Below are 9,167 nucleotides of genomic sequence, written 5' to 3'. Positions count from 1 at the left end.
CTATCACAGTTGATCAACACATAATGTTGTTGATACTGTGTACAATCTTCTGGTTCTGCTCATCTCGCTCAGCATCAGTTCATGTAAGTCCTTCCAGGTTTCTCTGAAATTTGTCTGTACATCATTTCTTATAGCACAATAGTTTGAATATATCCTCATGCAAGTAGCTTACATTTCCACCCCTTTTTTTTTTTACGTTTTTTACTTTTGTATTAGTGTGAATAGGAACCCTGGGAATAGGAAGGACTGTCAGTCAATGTTCTGCTAGGTAGGCAGAAAGCTTTGGGTGTGTTTTCTCAAATTTGAGATTTGTAAGAAAGAAATTATACTAGCCCAATGGGGATGTCATTAAAACTGTACAGGAAAATTCATTATCAGAGCATTGAATGCCCTTCAGCCTCACTTTCATGCCCCTGTTCAAGTCTGAAATTTTAGAAGGGCCTACACAGAATAGGCTCAGTATCTAGGAAGTGTCTTTCAGCAGCCCCTATAGTAATAGGAAGGGCCAAAGGGAAACCCTTAAAATTATTCTGAATAATCTCATGTAGTTAACACTATATAATATCAGGTTCTGGGGTGGGGAGAGATATTTCTTTTATAATGATGGAGATGAAAGAAATCAAGAGTAATTTATTATGACAATTCTCCTTTAAAAAGTCCTGTGTTACCTACAGAGAGCTAAACAGAGTCATCATACTTCTGTCTGACCCTACTTTTTTCCTTTCTCAGAACAGAGTTGTCTTGGCCTCAATGCCCTTGTCTCTTCACAGGGCTCCACACATTTTGAAAACAGCTCAGGTCTCCTTCAAGTACCAGGCTTCCTTTCCTCTGGGATAGTTTCAACAACTTCTTCCCTGAAAGGATTAAGAGAACCAAAAGTCTTGTATTATTAGGAAGATCCTTGTTTTCTAATAGAATAGGAGAGTTAGAAACTGTTGCAATAATGGTTGATGTATATTTGCTTGGAAGAAAGGGGAACTTGGCTGTAATTATGAGTTAGAGATGTAATTATGAGATAGAGGCAAGGAATAGTCTTCAACTCATGTGGAAGGAGGTAAAAATCTCTCCACACAGGCCTCTAAGGGGGAAAATATTTCACATTATTGCTATAATGAGGTTCTTAAGGAAGAGGAGGTTTTGGTGGTTGGGCCAGGGAACACTGGGTGGTGGTGATAAAGAGAAAGCCTTGATATCATCCTAGATCCAAAGATAGGTTGTATACAAGAGACTTATAACCTCTTAGCCACTGACTGCAAATAATGCATGAAAGAAATTTGATTGTGGCAGGATTATCTGTATTGTGTACAGGAGCGACTTAGTCTTATTACTACTACTTCACATCAGGAGAAATCTGTGACTGTATGGAAGGTAACATTACTGTCCTCTGGCTCTGATGATCCTGGTGCTGCTGTAGTTCATTGTCATCACTACATTTCGAGACCTACCATTAACCACAGAGATTTGGTATCAACCAAACTGCAGAAACTTGAAACTTGATCCCTCCCAACAGAAGAGAGGCTAGAACCTAAAGGCTTTGGCTTTTGTTCTTTCTACATTTTTCTTTTCTTTCTTCCCCTCTCATTTTGGTAACTTCGGCGGGGGGTGGGGCAGTGGAAATCCATTGCAAATTGTCGTAATCCTTTTTTAAAAAAAGTTTTCCCTTTTCCCCTCTTAGCCCTCTTGGCCTATGCCAAGGACACAGAGAGCCCCAGTAATTTCCTAAAAGCATTTAAATGGTGTAAGGTGCCCCAGAAAATCCTCAGGGCCTAATCTAACTCATGTTTCCCTACAACATGGGTTAAATCCATACCTCATCCTCCCCTCTTGCAACTGGGATTAATTTTCCTTAAGGGAGATAAAGCTGTTTTAGAAGATTGATCCCTCTTTCTCTAACAACAGCTTCTTTTTCACTTAAGAGCATAACATGTCCCACTCATATGGAGTTGGGGCCACTCTAGTTCAGTGGATTTCTGTAGATCACTTGAGTCACCATATTTTGTCTTCCTCACTAAACAGATTTACATATGGAGAAGAAATGCAAGATGTCTAGAGAAGCAAAGAACCACTGTATCCTCTTTGCAAATCCTTGCTTACATTATTCTATTGTTCAATGACTTATGAATAACTCAATTTGTCCACAAATCAAACTTTCTAAGAGGTTACTTGCATTAGGCCTTCTAACAAATTTTTATAAAACAAAACTTCCATCCATTATGTTAATTTTGAATAAGGTATATGTATAACTTCAGAGTCATACTCCAGTCACAGGTTGCATTGCACCATGTCAGTGATAAATATGAGGTCAAATGTGCCTTCTTGTATTAGACTATCCAGCTCCTCTTAAAAATTACTCAGACTGGGGCAGCTAGATGGCGCAGTGGATAGAGCACCGGCCCTGGATTCAGGAGTACCTGAGTTCAAATCCGGCCTCAGACACTTAACACTTACTAGCTGTGTGACCCTGGGCAAGTCACTTAACCCCAATTGCCCCTCAAAAAAATTACTCAGACTTTGGATATTTATATATAGTTATTTGATTCCTTGTGTACCAGTTCCTCTTTTGAAGTTGGTATATTGGAAAGTTGTCTCAACTGCTATTTTTTTTTCCCTCCTTCTTTGTGGCTACTCTTTATTTTATTTATTTTGGTGAATATACAAAAACTATTTTCTTCCTTTTTCATTTTTTTAGTATAAAGCCTTCTTATATAGGTTTGTATAATACTTCAGAAATGAATTATTACCATCCTTTAAAAGGTGAAGTGGTTTTATCTTTTGGATATAACTTGCTGTTATATCCATGCCAGGATAACCTGGTTTCAAATTTTGCCTTTGACATTCTGAACCTAGCTTTGTAACCCTGGGCAAACCATTTGACCTCCAAATGTTCCAGGCAACTCTCTATGGCTTTAAGGTAGAGGTTATAAATAGCATTTCCTTATGAGAAATTTGCTTGCAACTGTTCCTGGTATTATTATCCTCTATACCCATCCTCCCTTGTTTCCTCATTGAATTTGATACATTTCTTTCCTTCCTTCTTTCTTTCTTTCTCTTTCTTTTTTCTTCCTTCCTTCTTTCTTTCCTTTCTTTTTTTGGGGGAGTACAGGGGCAAAGAGGGTTAAGTGATTTGCCCAGGGTCACACAGCTAGTAAGTGTCAAGAGTCTGAGGCTGCATTTGAACTCAGGTCCTCCTGAATCCAGAGCCAGTGCTTTATCCACTGCACCACCTAGCTGTTCCCTAATTTGATGCAATTCTATGCCAAACCATTTGTATTTTCTGGGAGTTTCATCTCATGTGCACTTCTCCCATGTCCTCTTTTATGTTTGTACACTTTTTCTTAATGAACTTCAATTAGGAGAAAGACTAAGTTTCACCCTTTCCTCCCTCCTTTTACATTAGTGCATACTTTGTAAATTCCTTTTTCTTTCCTCTCCTTAAAACTCAGAGTAGAATTAATCCTTAAATAATTCTCTAAATACACTTTAAGGACATTAAGATTCTGAAGAGATTCTATTAGTTAGTTCTGGTTCACAAGTTTCTCAAATAAAGTTTCTACTTTCTTCTAATTTCACAAATATATTTTCTAGATTTCTCTTGAATCTGGTATTTACATTTCAGTGTTCCTACTCAGCTATGGTCTTTTGTTCTTGAAAATTTTCTGTTCTATTAAAAGACAACTTCCCTCCATTCATTCAGCATAACAAATATGTGTTACAGATGAACATAGAAGGGGGAAATCACTGTAGGTTGGCTATTGAGTGATGGTCAAAAAAAGTGAGTGAGGCAATACTCTGAGTTTGACTTTGAATGAGGTTAGGATTTAAGAAGTCAGCAAAAAGGAGAAAGTCAGACTGGGATATTAGAACACCTGTGTGTGGATTTGATAAAATGCTAAGTGTATGGGGAGAAAATAATAAATTAATCTAGTTGTAGCCAAGTGGATAAAGCGGGAAAGGTAGGTTAGGGTTAGTCAGTGACCAGATTGGGCATAAAGGCTTAAGGAGTTTGGACTTGGTCCTATGGGTGTTATCTTCCACTGATTATTGGAATTTAAGAATACTGGAGAAAAACATAGCTAGACTCCATGCCAGGATAACCTGGTTTCAAATTTTGCTTTTGACATTCTGAACCTAGCTTTATAACCCTGGGCAAACCATTTGACCTCCAAATGATCCAGGCAATTCTCCAAGGCTTTAAGGTAGAGGATATTGATAGTGTTTCCTTCATAGCAGTTTGGGTAAAAATATGCAGAGGAGAGAAAAATCAATAGGTAAAAAATTTTTTAAAATGGGATTACCCAGAAATGTTACTTTTTGGAGTTTCTGATGCCTATTACAACTTGATTTCATTAGCCATTTTGCTATAAAATTACTGGGTGACCTTGAGCCTCAGCTTGCTCAGGTGTGAAATCAAGCCATACTTTAAAGGTAGTTTTTCTCCATGAATGGTATAAAGATTAATAACTTAATGATAATAGATTCCCTGTAAAGCAGGTCTTTAAAAATGAAGTATTTTAATATGAAAATATTAAACATTTTCATCATTTTATCACTATGTTCCAAATTTCACATCTTGGACAAAAATATTTAATTTATTTTAAATTATTTTGAATACTTATTAGTAGAATTAATTTGTTTTATCTTACCTCAGACTATCTCCTTTTCTGGGCTATTTGTATGCAATATCTTTGTATATTATATCAAAGGAATTTCTTCTGTCTTAACCTAAGAGAAAGTAGTAGGTTACTGTGTATTAAAATAACACATCAATGTGGACGATATGGGAAGGATTGATGATTTCCTGACAATTGAAATAATTTCTACCAACTCAAACAGGTGACCATTTAAGATGGTGAAGTAGGAGGAAATGGTACACCACAGCTCCTTCTCAAAACTGCTCCACAAAGATCGAGAAAATGCACCAGACCATGTCCTGATCAGAAAATCCAAGAAAAGATCAATGATTTGTTTTCCAGCCCAGGTCTGTGTGGGGAGTCAGAAAGAGAGGTCTATGGATACTGAGGATGGTATCTAGTGAGCAATGGGAACTATAGGGTTTTTTCGACTCTACACTGAACTTGGTTGTAAGAAGAGGGCCTGAAGCTGTGCAATAAGGCAGAGATATTTGATCCAGGAAAGCAGTCTGAAGCTGTGAAGAGAACAAGAACAATTGCCAATAATAACATATACCCTAGAGCTAAGTGACAAATCTAGTGTGGAAGGAGTTGGGAACCTGTGCTTAGGAGTAGCAAGGAATTGTTATGAACTGAGGCTGTGTACTGGACAAAAAAGTGGGAATGAAAGAGAGCAGCAGCTGTGTGGCTCTTACACCGTTTGGATCTAGCCTCCAGCCCAATCTGAAACCCACAAAAAATAACCAGTGCAGGAAGCTCAGACCAACAGGGTCACCCTGGTTCTGTCACTGAACTTGTGAGCCTACTAACTTCCTGATGGTGGCTGAATCTAGGAGCAGTTTATTGGAGTTCAAAAAAAAACAAGCTCATAGTTGTATTGCTCAGCTCTAAAGCCAGTTCAGGAACTTGCAAAGCTCAACACAGGAGGGCAGCAATCAAATCACTTTCAGGGGACTAAAAGCTTTTAGCTCCCAAGCCTTAACTATACCTTATTTTCTTGAATAACCTAATAGTCAAAACAGGAAAAAGATCTGAGAGAACACAAAATAAGACTAAGCATGATCCAAACATTTTCACTAGATGTGCAGATCTTGACCATGATACAAAGATCAAAGTAAGGAAATAAATCTAGAAGAATGAATAAACAAACAAAAATAACCCCACCATTAAAAATTATTATCAAGGCACAAATCCAGAAGAAGATGACTCCAAAACAATTCTGAAACAAAGAATTCCATGAAAAAATTAGTTTGGGCATAAGTCCAACAATCCCATTACAGTTATCTATGATTTGATATAAAAATTTAAGTCATACAAAGGTGGGAGTGTGCTGAAACCAACTCAAACCAGTTCTCAAAAGCTGATTGTTAAAGTTTCTTCAGTATGAATATTTCCACATCAGAAACACTACAAATCAGGGCTCTCTTTATTGCTTTTTCTACTGTCTAGACTTAAGGAAGTGATAGAAAAATATTAATAATACAGATTAAATTTAAAAGTGTGTCATGAGTACATCTTTTTCCCCCCGTGGAAATCTATTTGTTAAATATTAACCATCACACTCTACATTTACCCATGATTTACTCATGATTGTACCTATGATTTACCCATGGTTATACTGCTAGGAAATGTCAGAGGCTAGATTCAAACTCAGGTCTTTCTGTCTCCAAGCTCAGCACACTGTTTGATGTCTCCTACTTTTCACTTGAATAGGTATTGATGCTATTCAAAGAGAGCTATAAAAGTATAAGAATAAATAAAATAAATACTAGTAGATGTAATAATGTAATGTTATAAATATGTATATAGACATAGAAATTAAAATAGAGTCTAACAGTGGTTTTCTTAAAAATCAAATTAATAGCCTCAGACACTTAACACTCACTAGCTGTGTGACTCTGGGCAAGTCACTTAACCCCAATTGCCTCACTAAAATAAAAAAAAATCAAATTAATAACTTCATCAAGGCTAAGGAACTTTCAAAATGAAGATTGGTACCTTATCTTCAACTTCTAATCTTCCATTGTTTCCTTGACCATTGAGAGGTTAAATGACTTGCTTAAGGTCACAGAACAGGTACATGTTAGAGATAGAACATGAACCCAAGTCTTCCAGGCTCCTAAACCATGTCTGTCTGTTTGTCTCTTCTTCTTCTTCTTCTTCTTCTTCTTCTTCTTCTTCTTCTTCTTCTTCTTCTTCTTCTTCTTCTTCTTCTTCTTCTTCTTCTTCTTCTTCTTCTTCTCCTCCTCCTCCTCCTCCTCCTCCTCCTCCTCCTCCTTCTCCTCCTCCTCCTCCTTCTCCTCCTCCTCCTCCTCCTCCTCCTCCTCCTCCTTCTCCTCCTCCTCCTCCTTCTCCTCCTCCTCCTCCTCCTTCTCTCTCTCTCTCTCAACCCTGCCCCTCTTCTTGCCAGATATCTTTATTTTTTTAGATTAGCCCTGAAAAGTGTGGAAACGCAGATCAGGTCGCAATACAACAGACTGGGTCATAGGGGGCATAGGTATCTACTTCATGACTTAGGCCTGGTGCTGTTTGATAAAGCTGATCAGCCCATTGGTGGAGGCATCATGAGAGTTCACAGGTTTATCAGAATCCAATTCAGGCTCAATTTTCTCAGTCAATTGCTTTCTTACTTCTGCTCCATACTGATCATAACTGTTGATATCTCAGACAACACCCTAAACAAAGATCATGTGCTCATGCATCACAATTAAGGCTGCAAGAATGAATTGAGTGAGCTTTGTGAAGACAATGGAATTAGTAGGACAATTTCCCTCAAAGATCTTATGAGGTGTCAGCTTCTTCAGGGCATCACCACTTTTGCCCTCAGCCTCCAATTCCTTGTGTGCCTCCTCTGCTCTCTTCCCCTTCATCAGTGCCTCAGTCTGAGCTAAGAAGTTTGCTAGAAGAATCTTGTGATGAAGGCCACTCTGGATTGAATTCTGTGTCTGACCAGGAATAAGAAAGTCACAAGGAATCATCCGGGTACCCTGGTGAATAAGGTGATAGAAAGCATGCTATACATTGGTACCTGTCTCTCCCCACACATTGAGGACTGTATTGTAGTAACTCTGGCTCCTTACTTGGTGATATACTTCTCATTAGACTCCATGTCACCCTGCTGGAAGTAGACAGCAAAGCAATCATAGGTCATATTGGTCATATAGCAGCAGGGCCTGAGTCTCACATCCAAAATAACTAATATATCAGATGCCTAGCTTGGCAAGCAACATAGGGGGTATTCTTCTTCAGTGTGGTGGTGACAAAGTGATTGTCCATCCAGTGAGCCCTCAACAACAGTTGTTCAAAGTTACCAAAAACCAACATGCAGGCCAATGGAGAGACCAATAGCTGACCAAAATGAATAACATCCACCAACCCAGTCCCAGAATTCAAACATATTTTGAGAGTCAATACCAAACTCTTGAACTTTTGATGATTAATAGACAAGGCCACAATTTGCTTTGCCCCAGCTGAAGGATCCTTTGCTGCCTGAAGGAGCCACTCCTTGGCTGTCTCTGCATTGGAGATGGTCTCCTGGGTGGTGAATGTCTTTGAGGCAATGATGAACAGGGGAGTTTCCAGGTTGAGTTCAGCAAGGGTCTTGGCAGTGTGGATACTATCAATGCTAACATTGACAGAAGAACCTTCTTTGGAGTAGGGTTTCAAAGCTTCTGCCACCATCTGAGGACCCAAGTCAGAACCTCCAATGCCAATGTTGTTCACATCTGTAATCATCTTCCCTATGTAGCCTATCCAGTCATCCAAATGAAGGCAGAATGCCTTAATTTTCTCCAGCACTTTTTTTCACCTCTGGCACCACCTCTTTGCTGTCCACTAGCATGGGTGTGTTGGAGCAATTTTGTAGTGTCACATGGAGCACAGCCTGATCCAAGCTTCTTCTACACCTTCGAGACTTTGCTAGCTCAATAAGCATCTTCATCACACATTCTGTGATGAAGTTCTTGGAATAATCCACAAGGATGTGTCCATTTTTAGTGTTAAGATTGTAGTTGAAGTAGTCCTTTTCTGCCTCAGAAAGGTACCAGAGGTTGAGTTTGGGTGCTGGCTGAGCATGGACATAGTGGGGACATGTATGGCCAATATAGATACAACTTGAAACTGAATCACTTTGTAATTTGCAAATGATCTCATCATGGCTGCTGCTCTGGCCTTTTTGTTTTTAAAATCCAAGGCCATCTCTTTACCCACTACATCAGTCTGCCTTTCAGAAATGGCCAGCCTATGGCATTATCAACAAAACTATTTTTAGCCATCCTAACCATAGGTAAGGCTGATCAAATTACCCAGAAACAATAACATTCCTGGAACTAAGTAAAGTGATCTCATAAACTCAGTTATACTAAGGAGTGTTTGCATTTTGAAAGAGGAGGAATAGAAAGGGATGGCTATGCTTAACATAAATTAATAATTGCTAACATGGCACCTCCTCAGAGATATGTGAGGAAAGGATCTTTCCCCCTCTTCATTTCAAAATGGGTGTTATTTTCTGTTTCCTGTCTTTCATGAAATACAATT

General features: G+C 38.7%; 1 pseudogene; it reads right to left on the bottom strand.

Moving 5' to 3' along the window:
• Window positions 1-7,144: 7,144 nt before the first annotated feature.
• Window positions 7,145-9,167, bottom strand: part of LOC122747317 — a 36,394-nt pseudogene continuing 34,371 nt past the window's right edge.

This window comes from Dromiciops gliroides, chromosome 3, assembly GCF_019393635.1.
Source record: "Dromiciops gliroides isolate mDroGli1 chromosome 3, mDroGli1.pri, whole genome shotgun sequence".
NCBI classification, from domain to species: domain Eukaryota; kingdom Metazoa; phylum Chordata; class Mammalia; order Microbiotheria; family Microbiotheriidae; genus Dromiciops; species Dromiciops gliroides.
The sequence above is the reverse complement of the archived record's forward strand: the minus strand, read 5'-3'. Positions and strand labels throughout refer to the sequence as shown.